This window comes from Oncorhynchus masou, unplaced genomic scaffold, assembly GCF_036934945.1.
Source record: "Oncorhynchus masou masou isolate Uvic2021 unplaced genomic scaffold, UVic_Omas_1.1 unplaced_scaffold_857, whole genome shotgun sequence".
Taxonomy (NCBI): Eukaryota; Metazoa; Chordata; class Actinopteri; order Salmoniformes; family Salmonidae; genus Oncorhynchus; species Oncorhynchus masou.
The window spans coordinates 1-20,232 of record NW_027015029.1 but is presented as its reverse complement, the minus strand read 5'-3'; the positions used below and the strand labels follow the sequence as shown (position 1 = coordinate 20,232).

The following is a 20,232-nucleotide window of genomic DNA, read 5'->3' as shown; positions in this document are numbered from 1 at the left end:
TATAGTGTCTGTATCTCCTCTAAACAGTTCAGTTAACCTAACTCATATAGGGTCTGTATCCTCTCTAAACAGTTAACCTAACTCATATAGAGTCTGTATCTCCTCTAACAGTTAACCTAACTCATATAGAGTCTGTATCTCCTCTAAACAGTGAACCTAACTCATATAGAGTCTGTATCTCCTCTAAACAGTTAACCTAACTCATATAGAGTCTGTATCCTCTCTAAACAGTTAAGTTAACCTAACTCATATAGAGTCTGTATCTCCTCTAAACAGTTAACCTAACTCATATAGAGTCTGTATCTCCTCTAAACAGTTAAGTTAACCTAACTCATATAGAGTCTGTATCTCCTCAAAACAGTTAACCTAACTCATATAGAGTCTGTATCTCCTCTAAACAGTGAACCTAACTCATATAGAGTCTGTATCTCCTCTAAACAGTTAACCTAACTCATATAGAGTCTGTATCTCCTCTAAACAGTGAACCTAACTCATATAGAGTCTGTATCTCCTCTAAACAGTTAACCTAACTCATATAGAGTCTGTATCTCCTCTAAACAGTTAAGTTAACCTAACTCATATAGAGTCTGTATCTCCTCAAAACAGTGAACCTAACTCATATAGAGTCTGTATCTCCTCTAAACAGTTAACCTAACTCATATAGTCTGTATCTCCTCTAAACAGTTAACCTAACTCATATAGAGTCTGTATCTCCTCTAAACAGTTAACCTAACTCATATAGAGTCTGTATCTCCTCTAAACAGTGAACCTAACTCATATAGAGTCTGTATCTCCTCTAAACAGTGAACCTAACTCATATAGAGTCTGTATCTCCTCTAAACAGTTCAGTTAACCTAACTCATATAGGGTCTGTATCCTCTCTAAACAGTTAACCTAACTCATATAGAGTCTGTATCTCCTCTAAACAGTTAACCTAACTCATATAGAGTCTGTATCTCCTCTAAACAGTTAACCTAACTCATATAGTGTATGTATCTCCTCTACACAGTTAACCTAACTCATATAGTGTATGTATCTCCTCTAAACAGTTAACCTAACTCATATAGTGTCTGTATCTCCTCTAAACAGTTCAGTTAACCTAACTCATATAGAGTCTGTATCTCCTCTAACAGTTAACCTAACTCATATAGAGTCTGTATCTCCTCTAAACAGTGAACCTAACTCATATAGAGTCTGTATCTCCTCTAAACAGTTAACCTAACTCATATAGAGTCTGTATCCTCTCTAAACAGTTAAGTTAACCTAACTCATATAGAGTCTGTATCTCCTCTAAACAGTTAACCTAACTCATATAGAGTCTGTATCTCCTCTAAACAGTGAACCTAACTCATATAGAGTCTGTATCTCCTCTAAACAGTGAACCTAACTCATATAGAGTCTGTATCCTCTCTAAACAGTTAAGTTAACCTAACTCATATAGAGTCTGTATCTCCTCTAAACAGTGAACCTAACTCATATAGAGTCTGTATCCTCTCTAACAGTTAACCTAACTCATATAGTGTCTGTATCTCCTCTAAACAGTTAACCTAACTCATATAGAGTCTGTATCTCCTCTAAACAGTTAACCTAACTCATATAGAGTCTGTATCCTCTCTAAACAGTTAACTTAACTCATATAGAGTCTGTATCCTTTCTAAATAGTTAACCTAACTCATATAGAGTCTGTATCCTTTCTAAACAGTTAACCTAACTCATATAGAGTCTGTATCCTCTCTAATCAGATCAGTTAACCTAACTCATATAGTGTATGTATTCTCTCTAAACAGTTAAGTTAACCTAACTCATATAGAGTCTGTATCTCCTCTAAACAGTTAACCTAACTCATATAGAGTCTGTATCCTTTCTAAACAGTTAACCTAACTCATATAGAGTCTGTATCCTTTCTAAACAGTGAACCTAACTCATATAGAGTCTGTATCTCCTCTAAACAGTGAACCTAACTCATATAGAGTCTGTATCCTCTCTAAACAGTGAACCTAACTCATATAGAGTCTGTATCCTCTCTAAACAGTTAACCTAACTCATATAGAGGCTGTATCTCCTCTAAACAGTTAACCTAACTCATATAGAGTCTGTATCCTCTCTAAACAGTGAACCTAACTCATATAGAGTCTGTATCTCCTCTAAACAGTGAACCTAACTCATATAGAGTCTGTATCCTCTCTAAACAGTTAACCTAACTCACATAGAGTCTGTATCTCCTCTAAACAGTGAACCTAACTCATATAGTGTCTGTATCTCCTCTAAACAGTTAACCTAACTCATATAGAGTCTGTATCTCCTCTAAACAGTGAACCTAACTCATATAGAGTCTGTATCTCCTCTAAACAGTGAACCTAACTCATATAGAGTCTGTATCTCCTCTAAACAGTTAACCTAACTCATATAGAGTCTGTATCTCCTCTAACAGTTAACCTAACTCATATAGAGTCTGTATCCTCTCTAAACAGTTAACCTAACTCATATAGAGTCTGTATCTCCTCTAAACAGTGAACCTAACTCATATAGAGTCTGTATCTCCTCTAAACAGTGAACCTAACTCATATAGAGTCTGTATCTCCTCTAAACAGTTCAGTTAACCTAACTCATATAGGGTCTGTATCCTCTCTAAACAGTTAACCTAACTCATATAGAGTCTGTATCTCCTCTAAACAGTTAACCTAACTCATATAGAGTCTGTATCTCCTCTAAACAGTTAACCTAACTCATATAAAGTCTGTATCTCCTCTAAACAGTTAACCGAACTCATATATAGTCTGTATCCTCTCTAAACAGTTAACCTAACTCATATAGAGTCTGTATCTCCTCTAAACAGTTAACCTAACTCATATAGTGTATGTATCTCCTCTACACAGTTAACCTAACTCATATAGTGTATGTATCTCCTCTAAACAGTTAACCTAACTCATATAGTGTCTGTATCTCCTCTAAACAGTTCAGTTAACCTAACTCATATAGGGTCTGTATCCTCTCTAAACAGTTAACCTAACTCATATAGAGTCTGTATCTCCTCTAACAGTTAACCTAACTCATATAGAGTCTGTATCTCCTCTAAACAGTGAACCTAACTCATATAGAGTCTGTATCTCCTCTAAACAGTTAACCTAACTCATATAGAGTCTGTATCCTCTCTAAACAGTTAAGTTAACCTAACTCATATAGAGTCTGTATCTCCTCTAAACAGTTAACCTAACTCATATAGAGTCTGTATCTCCTCTAAACAGTGAACCTAACTCATATAGAGTCTGTATCTCCTCTAAACAGTGAACCTAACTCATATAGAGTCTGTATCCTCTCTAAACAGTTAAGTTAACCTAACTCATATAGAGTCTGTATCTCCTCTAAACAGTGAACCTAACTCATATAGAGTCTGTATCCTCTCTAACAGTTAACCTAACTCATATAGTGTCTGTATCTCCTCTAAACAGTTAACCTAACTCATATAGAGTCTGTATCTCCTCTAAACAGTTAACCTAACTCATATAGAGTCTGTATCCTCTCTAAACAGTTAACTTAACTCATATAGAGTCTGTATCCTTTCTAAATAGTTAACCTAACTCATATAGAGTCTGTATCCTTTCTAAACAGTTAACCTAACTCATATAGAGTCTGTATCCTCTCTAATCAGATCAGTTAACCTAACTCATATAGTGTATGTATTCTCTCTAAACAGTTAAGTTAACCTAACTCATATAGAGTCTGTATCTCCTCTAAACAGTTAACCTAACTCATATAGAGTCTGTATCCTTTCTAAACAGTTAACCTAACTCATATAGAGTCTGTATCCTTTCTAAACAGTGAACCTAACTCATATAGAGTCTGTATCTCCTCTAAACAGTGAACCTAACTCATATAGAGTCTGTATCCTCTCTAAACAGTGAACCTAACTCATATAGAGTCTGTATCCTCTCTAAACAGTTAACCTAACTCACATAGAGTCTGTATCTCCTCTAAACAGTGAACCTAACTCATATAGTGTCTGTATCTCCTCTAAACAGTTAACCTAACTCATATAGAGTCTGTATCTCCTCTAAACAGTGAACCTAACTCATATAGAGTCTGTATCTCCTCTAAACAGTTCAGTTAACCTAACTCATATAGAGTCTGTATCTCCTCTAAACAGTTAACCTAACTCATATAGAGTCTGTATCTCCTCTAAACAGTTAACCTAACTCATATAGAGTCTGTATCTCCTCTAAACAGTTAACCTAACTCATATAGAGTCTGTATCTCCTCTAAACAGTTAACCTAACTCATATAGAGTCTGTATCTCCTCTAAACAGTGAACCTAACTCATATAGAGTCTGTATCTCCTCTAAACAGTTAACCTAACTCATATAGAGTCTGTATCTCCTCTAAACAGTGAACCTAACTCATATAGGGTCTGTATCTCCTCTAAACAGTGAACCTAACTCATATAGAGTCTGTATCTCCTCTAAACAGTTCAGTTAACCTAACTCATATAGGGTCTGTATCCTCTCTAAACAGTTAACCTAACTCATATAGAGTCTGTATCTCCTCTAAACAGTTAACCTAACTCATATAGAGTCTGTATCTCCTCTAAACAGTTAACCTAACTCATATAAAGTCTGTATCTCCTCTAAACAGTTAACCGAACTCATATATAGTCTGTATCCTCTCTAAACAGTTAACCTAACTCATATAGAGTCTGTATCTCCTCTAAACAGTTAACCTAACTCATATAGTGTATGTATCTCCTCTACACAGTTAACCTAACTCATATAGTGTATGTATCTCCTCTAAACAGTTAACCTAACTCATATAGTGTCTGTATCTCCTCTAAACAGTTCAGTTAACCTAACTCATATAGGGTCTGTATCCTCTCTAAACAGTTAACCTAACTCATATAGAGTCTGTATCTCCTCTAACAGTTAACCTAACTCATATAGAGTCTGTATCTCCTCTAAACAGTGAACCTAACTCATATAGAGTCTGTATCTCCTCTAAACAGTGAACCTAACTCATATAGAGTCTGTATCCTCTCTAAACAGTTAAGTTAACCTAACTCATATAGAGTCTGTATCTCCTCTAAACAGTGAACCTAACTCATATAGAGTCTGTATCCTCTCTAACAGTTAACCTAACTCATATAGTGTCTGTATCTCCTCTAAACAGTTAACCTAACTCATATAGAGTCTGTATCTCCTCTAAACAGTTAACCTAACTCATATAGAGTCTGTATCCTCTCTAAACAGTTAACTTAACTCATATAGAGTCTGTATCCTTTCTAAATAGTTAACCTAACTCATATAGAGTCTGTATCCTTTCTAAACAGTTAACCTAACTCATATAGAGTCTGTATCCTCTCTAATCAGATCAGTTAACCTAACTCATATAGTGTATGTATTCTCTCTAAACAGTTAAGTTAACCTAACTCATATAGAGTCTGTATCTCCTCTAAACAGTTAACCTAACTCATATAGAGTCTGTATCCTTTCTAAACAGTTAACCTAACTCATATAGAGTCTGTATCCTTTCTAAACAGTGAACCTAACTCATATAGAGTCTGTATCTCCTCTAAACAGTGAACCTAACTCATATAGAGTCTGTATCCTCTCTAAACAGTGAACCTAACTCATATAGAGTCTGTATCCTCTCTAAACAGTTAACCTAACTCATATAGAGGCTGTATCTCCTCTAAACAGTTAACCTAACTCATATAGAGTCTGTATCCTCTCTAAACAGTGAACCTAACTCATATAGAGTCTGTATCTCCTCTAAACAGTGAACCTAACTCATATAGAGTCTGTATCCTCTCTAAACAGTTAACCTAACTCACATAGAGTCTGTATCTCCTCTAAACAGTGAACCTAACTCATATAGTGTCTGTATCTCCTCTAAACAGTTAACCTAACTCATATAGAGTCTGTATCTCCTCTAAACAGTGAACCTAACTCATATAGAGTCTGTATCTCCTCTAAACAGTTCAGTTAACCTAACTCATATAGAGTCTGTATCTCCTCTAAACAGTTAACCTAACTCATATAGAGTCTGTATCTCCTCTAAACAGTTAACCTAACTCATATAGAGTCTGTATCTCCTCTAAACAGTTAACCTAACTCATATAGAGTCTGTATCTCCTCTAAACAGTTAACCTAACTCATATAGAGTCTGTATCTCCTCTAAACAGTGAACCTAACTCATATAGAGTCTGTATCTCCTCTAAACAGTTAACCTAACTCATATAGAGTCTGTATCTCCTCTAAACAGTGAACCTAACTCATATAGAGTCTGTATCTCCTCTAAACAGTGAACCTAACTCATATAGAGTCTGTATCTCCTCTAAACAGTTCAGTTAACCTAACTCATATAGGGTCTGTATCCTCTCTAAACAGTTAACCTAACTCATATAGAGTCTGTATCTCCTCTAAACAGTTAACCTAACTCATATAGAGTCTGTATCTCCTCTAAACAGTTAACCTAACTCATATAAAGTCTGTATCTCCTCTAAACAGTTAACCGAACTCATATATAGTCTGTATCCTCTCTAAACAGTTAACCTAACTCATATAGAGTCTGTATCTCCTCTAAACAGTTAACCTAACTCATATAGTGTATGTATCTCCTCTACACAGTTAACCTAACTCATATAGTGTATGTATCTCCTCTAAACAGTTAACCTAACTCATATAGTGTCTGTATCTCCTCTAAACAGTTCAGTTAACCTAACTCATATAGGGTCTGTATCCTCTCTAAACAGTTAACCTAACTCATATAGAGTCTGTATCTCCTCTAACAGTTAACCTAACTCATATAGAGTCTGTATCTCCTCTAAACAGTGAACCTAACTCATATAGAGTCTGTATCTCCTCTAAACAGTTAACCTAACTCATATAGAGTCTGTATCTCCTCTAAACAGTTAACCTAACTCATATAGAGTCTGTATCTCCTCTAAACAGTTAACCTAACTCATATAGAGTCTGTATCTCCTCTAAACAGTGAACCTAACTCATATAGTCTGTATCTCCTCTAAACAGTTAACCTAACTCATATAGAGTCTGTATCCTCTCTAAACAGTGAACCTAACTCATATAGTCTGTATCTCCTCTAAACAGTTAACCTAACTCATATAGAGTCTGTATCTCCTCTAAACAGTTAACCTAACTCATATAGAGTCTGTATCTCCCCCTAAACAGTTAACCTAACTCATATAGAGTCTGTATCCTCTAAACAGTGAACCTAACTCATATAGAGTCTGTATCTCCTCTAAACAGTGAACCTAACTCATATAGAGTCTGTATCTCCTCTAAACAGTTAAGTTAACCTAACTCATATAGAGTCTGTATCTCCTCTAAACAGTGAACCTAACTCATATAGAGTCTGTATCTCCTCTAAACAGTTAACCTAACTCATATAGAGTCTGTATCTCCTCTAAACAGTTAACCTAACTCATATAGAGTCTGTATCTCCTCTAAACAGTTAACCTAACTCATGTAGTGTCTGTATCTCCTCTAAACAGTTCAGTTAACCTAACTCATATAGGGTCTGTATCCTCTCTAAACAGTTAACCTAACTCATATAGAGTCTGTATCTCCTCTAAACAGTTAACCTAACTCATATAGAGTCTGTATCTCCTCTAAACAGTTAACCTAACGATAAGAGCGTCTGCTAAATGACTTAAATGTAAATGTAAATGTAAATATAGAGTCTGTATCTCCTCTAAACAGTTAACCTAACTCATATAGAGTCTGTATCTCCTCTAAACAGTGAACCTAACTCATATAGAGTCTGTATCTCCTCTAAACAGTTAACCTAACTCATATAGAGTCTGTATCTCCTCTAAACAGTTAACCTAACTCATATAGAGTCTGTATCTCCTCTAAACAGTTAACCTAACTCATATAGTGTCTGTATCTCCTCTAAACAGTTCAGTTAACCTAACTCATATAGGGTCTGTATCCTCTCTAAACAGTTAACCTAACTCATATAGAGTCTGTATCTCCTCTAAACAGTTAACCTAACTCATATATAGTCTGTATCCTCTCTAAACAGTTAACCTAACTCATATAGTGTATGTATCTCCTCTACACAGTTAACCTAACTCATATAGTGTATGTATCTCCTCTACACAGTTAACCTAACTCATATAGTGTCTGTATCTCCTCTAAACAGTTAACCTAACTCATATAGTGTATGTATCTCCTCTACACAGTTAACCTAACTCATATAGTGTATGTATCTCCTCTACACAGTTAACCTAACTCATATAGTGTCTGTATCTCCTCTAAACAGTTAACCTAACTCATATAGTGTATGTATCTCCTCTACACAGTTAACCTAACTCATATAGTGTCTGTATCTCCTCTAAACAGTTAACCTAACTCATATAGTGTATGTATCTCCTCTACACAGTTAACCTAACTCATATAGAGTCTGTATCTCCTCTAAACAGTTAACCTAACTCATATAGTGTCTGTATCTCCTCTAAACAGTTAACCTAACTCATATAGAGTCTGTATCTCCTCTAAACAGTTAACCTAACTCATATAGAGTCTGTATCCTCTCTAAACAGTTAACCTAACTCATATAGAGTCTGTATCCTTTCTAAATAGTTAACCTAACTCATATAGAGTCTGTATCCTTTCTAAACAGTTAACCTAACTCATATAGAGTCTGTATCCTCTCTAATCAGATCAGTTAACCTAACTCATATAGTGTATGTATTCTCTCTAAACAGTTAAGTTAACCTAACTCATATAGAGTCTGTATCTCCTCTAAACAGTTAACCTAACTCATATAGAGTCTGTATCCTTTCTAAACAGTGAACCTAACTCATATAGAGTCTGTATCTCCTCTAAACAGTGAACCTAACTCATATAGAGTCTGTATCCTCTCTAAACAGTGAACCTAACTCATATAGAGTCTGTATCTCCTCTAAACAGTTAACCTAACTCATATAGTGTCTGTATCCTCTCTAAACAGTGAACCTAACTCATATAGAGTCTGTATCTCCTCTAAACAGTGAACCTAACTCATATAGTGTCTGTATCTCCTCTAAACAGTTAACCTAACTCATATAGAGTCTGTATCTCCTCTAAACAGTGAACCTAACTCATATAGAGTCTGTATCTCCTCTAAACAGTTCAGTTAACCTAACTCATATAGAGTCTGTATCTCCTCTAAACAGTTAACCTAACTCATATAGTGTCTGTATCTCCTCTAAACAGTGAACCTAACTCATATAGAGTCTGTATCTCCTCTAAACAGTGAACCTAACTCATATAGTGTCTGTATCTCCTCTAAACAGTTAACCTAACTCATATAGAGTCTGTATCTCCTCTAAACATTGAACCTAACTCATATAGAGTCTGTATCTCCTCTAAACAGTGAACCTAACTCATATAGAGTCTGTATCTCCTCTAAACAGTTAACCTAACTCATATAGAGTCTGTATCTCCTCTAAACAGTTAACCTAACTCATATAGAGTCTGTATCTCCTCTAAACAGTGAACCTAACTCATATAGTCTGTATCTCCTCTAAACAGTTAACCTAACTCATATAGAGTCTGTATCCTCTCTAAACAGTGAACCTAACTCATATAGAGTCTGTATCTCCTCTAAACAGTTAACCTAACTCATATAGAGTCTGTATCCTCTCTAAACAGTTAACCTAACTCATATAGAGTCTGTATCCTTTCTAAATAGTTAACCTAACTCATATAGAGTCTGTATCCTTTCTAAACAGTTAACCTAACTCATATAGAGTCTGTATCCTCTCTAATCAGATCAGTTAACCTAACTCATATAGTGTATGTATTCTCTCTAAACAGTTAAGTTAACCTAACTCATATAGAGTCTGTATCTCCTCTAAACAGTTAACCTAACTCATATAGAGTCTGTATCCTTTCTAAACAGTTAACCTAACTCATATAGAGTCTGTATCCTTTCTAAACAGTGAACCTAACTCATATAGAGTCTGTATCTCCTCTAAACAGTGAACCTAACTCATATAGAGTCTGTATCCTCTCTAAACAGTGAACCTAACTCATATAGAGTCTGTATCCTCTCTAAACAGTTAACCTAACTCATATAGAGGCTGTATCTCCTCTAAACAGTTAACCTAACTCATATAGAGTCTGTATCCTCTCTAAACAGTGAACCTAACTCATATAGAGTCTGTATCTCCTCTAAACAGTGAACCTAACTCATATAGTGTCTGTATCTCCTCTAAACAGTTAACCTAACTCATATAGAGTCTGTATCTCCTCTAAACAGTGAACCTAACTCATATAGAGTCTGTATCTCCTCTAAACAGTTCAGTTAACCTAACTCATATAGAGTCTGTATCTCCTCTAAACAGTTAACCTAACTCATATAGAGTCTGTATCTCCTCTAAACAGTTAACCTAACTCATATAGAGTCTGTATCTCCTCTAAACAGTTAACCTAACTCATATAGAGTCTGTATCTCCTCTAAACAGTTAACCTAACTCATATAGAGTCTGTATCTCCTCTAAACAGTGAACCTAACTCATATAGTCTGTATCTCCTCTAAACAGTTAACCTAACTCATATAGAGTCTGTATCCTCTCTAAACAGTGAACCTAACTCATATAGTCTGTATCTCCTCTAAACAGTTAACCTAACTCATATAGAGTCTGTATCTCCTCTAAACAGTTAACCTAACTCATATAGAGTCTGTATCTCCCCTAAACAGTTAACCTAACTCATATAGAGTCTGTATCCTCTCTAAACAGTGAACCTAACTCATATAGAGTCTGTATCTCCTCTAAACAGTTAACCTAACTCATATAGAGTCTGTATCTCCTCTAAACAGTGAACCTAACTCATATAGAGTCTGTATCTCCTCTAAACAGTTAAGTTAACCTAACTCATATAGAGTCTGTATCTCCTCTAAACAGTGAACCTAACTCATATAGAGTCTGTATCTCCTCTAAACAGTTAACCTAACTCATATAGAGTCTGTATCTCCTCTAAACAGTTAACCTAACTCATATAGAGTCTGTATCTCCTCTAAACAGTTAACCTAACTCATATAGTGTCTGTATCTCCTCTAAACAGTTCAGTTAACCTAACTCATATAGGGTCTGTATCCTCTCTAAACAGTTAACCTAACTCATATAGAGTCTGTATCTCCTCTAAACAGTTAACCTAACTCATATAGTGTCTGTATCTCCTCTAAACAGTGAACCTAACTCATATAGAGTCTGTATCTCCTCTAAACAGTTTACCTAACTCATATAGAGTCTGTATCTCCTCTAAACAGTTAACCTAACTCATATAGAGTCTGTATCCTCTCTAAACAGTTAACCTAACTCATATAGAGTCTGTATCTCCTCTAAACAGTTAACCTAACTCATATAGAGTCTGTATCTCCTCTAAACAGTTAACCTAACTCATATAGAGTCTGTATCTCCTCTAAACAGTTAACCTAACTCATATAGAGTCTGTATCTCCTCTAAACAGTTAACCTAACTCATATAGAGTCTGTATCTCCTCTAAACAGTGAACCTAACTCATATAGTCTGTATCTCCTCTAAACAGTTAACCTAACTCATATAGAGTCTGTATCCTCTCTAAACAGTGAACCTAACTCATATAGAGTCTGTATCTCCTCTAAACAGTTAACCTAACTCATATAGAGTCTGTATCCTCTCTAAACAGTTAACCTAACTCATATAGAGTCTGTATCCTTTCTAAATAGTTAACCTAACTCATATAGAGTCTGTATCCTTTCTAAACAGTTAACCTAACTCATATAGAGTCTGTATCCTCTCTAATCAGATCAGTTAACCTAACTCATATAGTGTATGTATTCTCTCTAAACAGTTAAGTTAACCTAACTCATATAGAGTCTGTATCTCCTCTAAACAGTTAACCTAACTCATATAGAGTCTGTATCCTTTCTAAACAGTTAACCTAACTCATATAGAGTCTGTATCCTTTCTAAACAGTGAACCTAACTCATATAGAGTCTGTATCTCCTCTAAACAGTGAACCTAACTCATATAGAGTCTGTATCTCCTCTAAACAGTGAACCTAACTCATATAGAGTCTGTATCCTCTCTAAACAGTGAACCTAACTCATATAGAGTCTGTATCCTCTCTAAACAGTTAACCTAACTCATATAGAGGCTGTATCTCCTCTAAACAGTTAACCTAACTCATATAGAGTCTGTATCCTCTCTAAACAGTGAACCTAACTCATATAGAGTCTGTATCTCCTCTAAACAGTGAACCTAACTCATATAGTGTCTGTATCTCCTCTAAACAGTTAACCTAACTCATATAGAGTCTGTATCTCCTCTAAACAGTGAACCTAACTCATATAGAGTCTGTATCTCCTCTAAACAGTTCAGTTAACCTAACTCATATAGAGTCTGTATCTCCTCTAAACAGTTAACCTAACTCATATAGAGTCTGTATCTCCTCTAAACAGTTAACCTAACTCATATAGAGTCTGTATCTCCTCTAAACAGTTAACCTAACTCATATAGAGTCTGTATCTCCTCTAAACAGTTAACCTAACTCATATAGAGTCTGTATCTCCTCTAAACAGTGAACCTAACTCATATAGTCTGTATCTCCTCTAAACAGTTAACCTAACTCATATAGAGTCTGTATCCTCTCTAAACAGTGAACCTAACTCATATAGTCTGTATCTCCTCTAAACAGTTAACCTAACTCATATAGAGTCTGTATCTCCTCTAAACAGTTAACCTAACTCATATAGAGTCTGTATCTCCCTAAACAGTTAACCTAACTCATATAGAGTCTGTATCCTCTCTAAACAGTGAACCTAACTCATATAGAGTCTGTATCTCCTCTAAACAGTTAACCTAACTCATATAGAGTCTGTATCTCCTCTAAACAGTGAACCTAACTCATATAGAGTCTGTATCTCCTCTAAACAGTTAAGTTAACCTAACTCATATAGAGTCTGTATCTCCTCTAAACAGTGAACCTAACTCATATAGAGTCTGTATCTCCTCTAAACAGTTAACCTAACTCATATAGAGTCTGTATCTCCTCTAAACAGTTAACCTAACTCATATAGAGTCTGTATCTCCTCTAAACAGTTAACCTAACTCATATAGTGTCTGTATCTCCTCTAAACAGTTCAGTTAACCTAACTCATATAGGGTCTGTATCCTCTCTAAACAGTTAACCTAACTCATATAGAGTCTGTATCTCCTCTAAACAGTTAACCTAACTCATATAGAGTCTGTATCTCCTCTAAACAGTTAACCTAACTCATATAGAGTCTGTATCTCCTCTAAACAGTGAACCTAACTCATATATAGTCTGTATCCTCTCTAAACAGTTAACCTAACTCATATAGTGTATGTATCTCCTCTACACAGTTAACCTAACTCATATAGTGTATGTATCTCCTCTACACAGTTAACCTAACTCATATAGTGTCTGTATCTCCTCTAAACAGTTCAGTTAACCTAACTCATATAGGGTCTGTATCCTCTCTAAACAGTTAACCTAACTCATATAGAGTCTGTATCTCCTCTAACAGTTAACCTAACTCATATAGAGTCTGTATCTCCTCTAAACAGTGAACCTAACTCATATAGAGTCTGTATCTCCTCTAAACAGTTAACCTAACTCATATAGAGTCTGTATCCTCTCTAAACAGTTAAGTTAACCTAACTCATATAGAGTCTGTATCTCCTCTAAACAGTTAACCTAACTCATATAGAGTCTGTATCTCCTCTAAACAGTGAACCTAACTCATATAGAGTCTGTATCTCCTCTAAACAGTGAACCTAACTCATATAGAGTCTGTATCCTCTCTAAACAGTTAAGTTAACCTAACTCATATAGAGTCTGTATCTCCTCTAAACAGTGAACCTAACTCATATAGAGTCTGTATCCTCTCTAACAGTTAACCTAACTCATATAGTGTCTGTATCTCCTCTAAACAGTTAACCTAACTCATATAGAGTCTGTATCTCCTCTAAACAGTTAACCTAACTCATATAGAGTCTGTATCCTTTCTAAACAGTTAACCTAACTCATATAGAGTCTGTATCCTCTCTAATCAGATCAGTTAACCTAACTCATATAGTGTATGTATCCTCTCTAAACAGTTAACCTAACTCATATAGAGTCTGTATCCTTTCTAAATAGTTAACCTAACTCATATAGAGTCTGTATCCTTTCTAAACAGTTAACCTAACTCATATAGAGTCTGTATCCTCTCTAATCAGATCAGTTAACCTAACTCATATAGTGTATGTATTCTCTCTAAACAGTTAAGTTAACCTAACTCATATAGAGTCTGTATCTCCTCTAAACAGTTCAGTTAACCTAACTCATATAGTCTGTATCTCCTCTAAACAGTTAACCTAACTCATATAGAGTCTGTATCTCCTCTAAACAGTTAACCTAACTCATATAGAGTCTGTATCTCCTCTAAACAGTTAACCTAACTCATATAGAGTCTGTATCTCGTCTAAACAGTTAACCTAACTCATATAGAGTCTGTATCTCGTCTAAACAGTTAACCTAACTCATATAGAGTCTGTATCTCCTCTAAACAGTGAACCTAACTCATATAGAGTCTGTCTCTCCTCTAAACAGTGAACCTAACTCATATAGTGTCTGTATCTCCTCTAAACAGTTAACCTAACTCATATAGAGTCTGTATCTCCTCTAAACAGTTAACCTAACTCATATAGAGTCTGTCTCTCCTCTAAACAGTGAACCTAACTCATATAGAGTCTGTATCTCCTCTAAACAGTGAACCTAACTCATATAGAGTCTGTCTCTCCTCTAAACAGTGAACCTAACTCATATAGTGTCTGTATCTCCTCTAAACAGTTAACCTAACTCATATAGAGTCTGTATCTCCTCTAAACAATTAACCTAACTCATATAGAGTCTGTCTCTCCTCTAAACAGTGAACCTAACTCATATATAGTCTGTATCCTCTCTAAACAGTTAACCTAACTCATATAGTGTATGTATCTCCTCTACACAGTTAACCTAACTCATATAGTGTCTGTATCTCCTCTAAACAGTTCAGTTAACCTAACTCATATAGGGTCTGTATCCTCTCTAAACAGTTAACCTAACTCATATAGAGTCTGTATCTCCTCTAACAGTTAACCTAACTCATATAGAGTCTGTATCTCCTCTAAACAGTGAACCTAACTCATATAGAGTCTGTATCTCCTCTAAACAGTTAACCTAACTCATATAGAGTCTGTATCCTCTCTAAACAGTTAAGTTAACCTAACTCATATAGAGTCTGTATCTCCTCTAAACAGTTAACCTAACTCATATAGAGTCTGTATCTCCTCTAAACAGTGAACTAACTCATATAGAGTCTGTATCCTCTCTAAACAGTTAAGTTAACCTAACTCATATAGAGTCTGTATCTCCTCTAAACAGTGAACCTAACTCATATAGAGTCTGTATCCTCTAACAGTTAACCTAACTCATATAGTGTCTGTCTCTCCTCTAAACAGTGAACCTAACTCATATAGTGTCTGTATCTCCTCTAAACAGTTAACCTAACTCATATAGAGTCTGTATCTCCTCTAAACAGTTAACCTAACTCATATAGAGTCTGTCTCTCCTCTAAACAGTGAAACAGTCTGTATCTCCTCTAAACAGTTAACCTAACTCATATAGAGTCTGTATCTCCTCTAAACAGTGTGAACCTAACTCATATAGTGTCTGTATCTCCTCTAAACAGTTAACCTAACTCATATAGAGTCTGTATCTCCTCTAAACAGTTAACCTAACTCATATAGAGTCTGTCTCTCCTCTAAACAGTGAACCTAACTCATATATAGTCTGTATCCTCTCTAAACAGTTAACCTAACTCATATAGTGTATGTATCTCCTCTACACAGTTAACCTAACTCATATAGTGTATGTATCTCCTCTACACAGTTAACCTAACTCATATAGTGTCTGTATCTCCTCTAAACAGTTCAGTTAACCTAACTCATATAGGGTCTGTATCCTCTCTAAACAGTTAACCTAACTCATATAGAGTCTGTATCTCCTCTAACAGTTAACCTAACTCATATAGAGTCTGTATCTCCTCTAAACAGTGAACCTAACTCATATAGAGTCTGTATCTCCTCTAAACAGTTAACCTAACTCATATAGAGTCTGTATCCTCTCTAAACAGTTAAGTTAACCTAACTCATATAGAGTCTGTATCTCCTCTAAACAGTTAACCTAACTCATATAGAGTCTGTATCTCCTCTAAACAGTGAACCTAACTCATATAGAGTCTGTATCTCCTCTAAACAGTGAACCTAATTCATATAGAGTCTGTATCCTCTCTAAACAGTTAACCTAACTCATATAGAGTCTGTATCTCTCCTCTAAACAGTGAACCTAACTCATATAGAGTTATCCTCTCTAACAGTTAACCTAACTCATATAGTGTCTGTATCTCCTCTAAACAGTTAACCTAACTCATATAGAGTCTGTATCTCCTCTAAACAGTTAACCTAACTCATATAGAGTCTGTATCCTCTCTAAACAGTTAACCTAACTCATATAGAGTCTGTATCCTTTCTAAATAGTTAACCTAACTCATATAGAGTCTGTATCCTCTCTAATCAGATCAGTTAACCTAACTCATATAGTGTATGTATTCTCTCTAAACAGTTAAGTTAACCTAACTCATATAGAGTCTGTATCTCCTCTAAACAGTTAACCTAACTCATATAGGGTCTGTATCCTCTCTAAACAGTTAACCTAACTCATATAGAGTCTGTATCTCCTCTAACAGTTAACCTAACTCATATAGAGTCTGTATCTCCTCTAAACAGTGAACCTAACTCATATAGAGTCTGTATCTCCTCTAAACAGTTAAGAACCTAACTCATATAGAGTCTGTATCTCCTCTAAACAGTTAACCTAACTCATATAGAGTCTGTATCTCCTCTAAACAGTGAACCTAACTCATATAGAGTCTGTATCCCTCTAAACAGTGAACCTAACTCATATAGAGTCTGTATCCCTCTCTAAACAGTGAACCTAACTCATATAGAGTCTGTATCCTCTCTAAACAGTGAACCTAACTCATATAGAGTCTGTATCTCCTCTAAACAGTTAACCTAACTCATATAGAGTCTGTATCCTCTCTAAACAGTTAACTCATATATAGAGTCTGTATCTCCTCTAAACAGTGAACCTAACTCATATAGTCTGTATCTCCTCTAAACAGTGAACCTAACTCATATAGAGTCTGTATCTCCTCTAAACAGTTAACCTAACTCATATAGAGTCTGTATCTCCTCTAAACAGTGAACCTAACTCATATAGAGTCTGTATCTCCTCTAAACAGTTAACCTAACTCATATAGAGTCTGTATCTCCTCTAAACAGTTAACCTAACTCATAAGTGTCTGTATAACTCATATAGAAACAGTTAACCTAACTCATATAGTCTGTATCTCCCTCTCTAAACAGTTAACCTAACTCATATAGAGTCTGTATCTCTCTAAACAGTTAACCTAACTCATATAGAGTCTGTATCTCTCTAAACAGTTAACCTAACTCATATAGAGTCTGTATCTCCTCTAAACAGTTAACCTAACTCATATAGAGTCTGTCTCCTCTAAACAGTTAACCTAACTAATAGAGTCTGTATCTCCTCTAAACAGTTAACCTAACTCATATAGAGTCTGTATCTCCTCTAAACAGTTAACCTAACTCATATAGAGTCTGTATCTCTTTCTAAACAGTGAACCTAACTCATATAGAGTCTGTATCTCCTCTAAACAGTGAACCTAACTCATATAGAGTCTGTATCTCCTCTAAACAGTGAACCTAACTCATATAGAGTCTGTATCTCCTCTAAACAGTGAACCTAACTCATATAGAGTCTGTATCTCCCCTAAACAGTTAACCTAACTCATATAGAGTCTGTATCTCCTCTAAACAGTTAACCTAACTCATATAGAGTCTGTATCTCCTCTAAACAGTTAACCTAACTCATATAGAGTCTGTATCTCCTCTAAACAGTTAACCTAACTCATATAGAGTCTGTATCTCCTCTAAACAGTTAACCTAACTCATATAGAGTCTGTAACTCTCTCTGCTAAATGACTAAACAGTTAACCTAACTCATATAGAGTCTGTATCTCCTCTAAACAGTTAACCTAACTAAGAGCGTCTGTATGACTTAAATGTAAATGTAAATGTAAATATAGAGTCTGTATCTCCTCTAAACAGTTAACCTAACTCATATAGAGTCTGTATCTCCTCTAAACAGTTAACCTAACTCATATAGAGTCTGTATCTCCTCTAAACAGTTAACCTAACTCATATAGAGTCTGTATCTCTCATCTAAACAGTTAACCTAACTCATATAGAGTCTGTATCTCGTCTAAACAGTTAACCTAACTCATATAGAGTCTGTATCTCCTCTAAACAGTTAACCTAACTCATATAGAGTCTGTATCTCCTCTAAACAGTGAACCTAACTCATATAGAGTCTGAATCTCCTATCTCCTCTAAACAGTTAACCTAACTCATATAGAGTCTGTATCTCCTCTAAACAGTTAACCTAACTCATATAGAGTCTGTCTCTCCTCTAAACAGTGAACCTAACTCATATAGAGTCTGTATCTCCTCTAAACAGTGAACCTAACTCATATAGTGTCTGTATCTCTTGTCCTCAGGGACATCAGGCGTATCGGTGTGTCTCTGATTGGCCACCAGAGGAGGATAGTGAGCAGCCTTCAGAGTCTCCGTCTACAGTTCCTCACCGTCCAACACAACGGCTTCCACATCTAAACCAACCCCCAAAACGCTAGGACTGCACAGACAGACAGACAGGCCTGGGTGTGTTCATTCGGCACCGAACGGAAAAGAAAACAAACTGAAAACAGAGAGCGATTAGCTGAACTCGTCCAATTAGAAACGCTTGTTTCTAAAATTCTAGATGTTCTCTCGGCGGACTGGTGAACTGTTCCCCGTGTGGACTACAGTGGTTTACTAAGGAGGCTTCTGTCCCTGATCCAGAAGACTTGAGATGGAGGTCGTTTCAGCCCACGTCCTGAACAGCACCCTTTTCCCTTCATGGTGCACTGTTTAGGACAGACACGTGCAGTACGGAGCACATGGAGAGGCAAGTGCACTGATGGGTCTTCCTCTAATCAGGTGGACGGAGACGGGCTGAAACAGGACTCTCCGTTTAGAGACCACTACTTTTGACAAAAAAATGGGATGATTAAATGTGTCTTATTTATTACAGATGTTTTGTTTCCTTGTTCATTTATCAAGCAGCAGATTGTGACCAATAGGAATAGAAAGGACAATGTGGAGGAGATTCTGACCAATAGGAAGAGAAAGGACAATGTGGAGGAGATTCTGACCAATTGGAAGAGAAAGGACAATGTGGAGGAGATTCTGACCAATAGGAAGAGAAACAATGGACAATGTGGAGGAGATTCTGACCAATAGGAAGAGAAGGACAATGTGGAGGAGATTCTGACCAATAGGAAGAGAAAGGACAATGTGGAGGAGATTCTGACCAATAGGAAGAGAAAGGACAATGCAGAGGAGATTCTGACCAATAGGAAGAGAAGGAAGAGAAAGGACAATGTGGAGGAGATTCTGACCAATAGGAAGAGAAAGGACAATGTGGAGGAGATTCTGACCAATAGGAAGAGAAAGGACAATGTGGAGGAGATTCTGACCAATAGGAAGAGAAAGAACAATGTGGAGGAGATTCTGACCAATAGGAAGAGAAAGGACAATGTGGAGGAGATTCTGACCAATAGGAAAATAAAGAACAATGCGGAGGAGATTCTGACCAATAGGAAGAGAAAGGACAATGTGGAGGAGATTCTGAACCAACTGGAAGAGAAAGGACAATGTGGAGGAGATTCTGACCAATAGGAAGAGAAAGGACAATGCAGAGGAGATTCTGACCAATAGGAAGAGAAAGGACAATGCAGAGGAGATTCTGGCCAATAGGAAGAGAAAGGACAATGTGGAGGAGATTCTGACCAATAGGAAGGGAAAGGACAATGTGGAGGAGATTTTGGAGCAAAGAGAAGACAAATGAATGTCATCTGATTTTACAAATGTATAATCCATCATCAACCAGAATATGTGAAATATTTGTGGAAAAGTCATGTTCTGTGAAAAAGCCTTGTTCAGTTTGATTAGACATCCTTGTTCAGTTTGATTAGACATCCTTGTTCAGTTTGATTAGACATCCTTGTTCAGTTTGATTA

General features: G+C 36.1%; 1 pseudogene; it reads left to right on the top strand.

The window, feature by feature from the left end:
* LOC135537853 (ephrin type-A receptor 6-like) overlaps positions 1-19,398 on the top strand; it is a 152,667-nt pseudogene extending 133,269 nt beyond the window's left edge.
* The last annotated feature ends 834 nt before the right edge of the window (positions 19,399-20,232 follow it).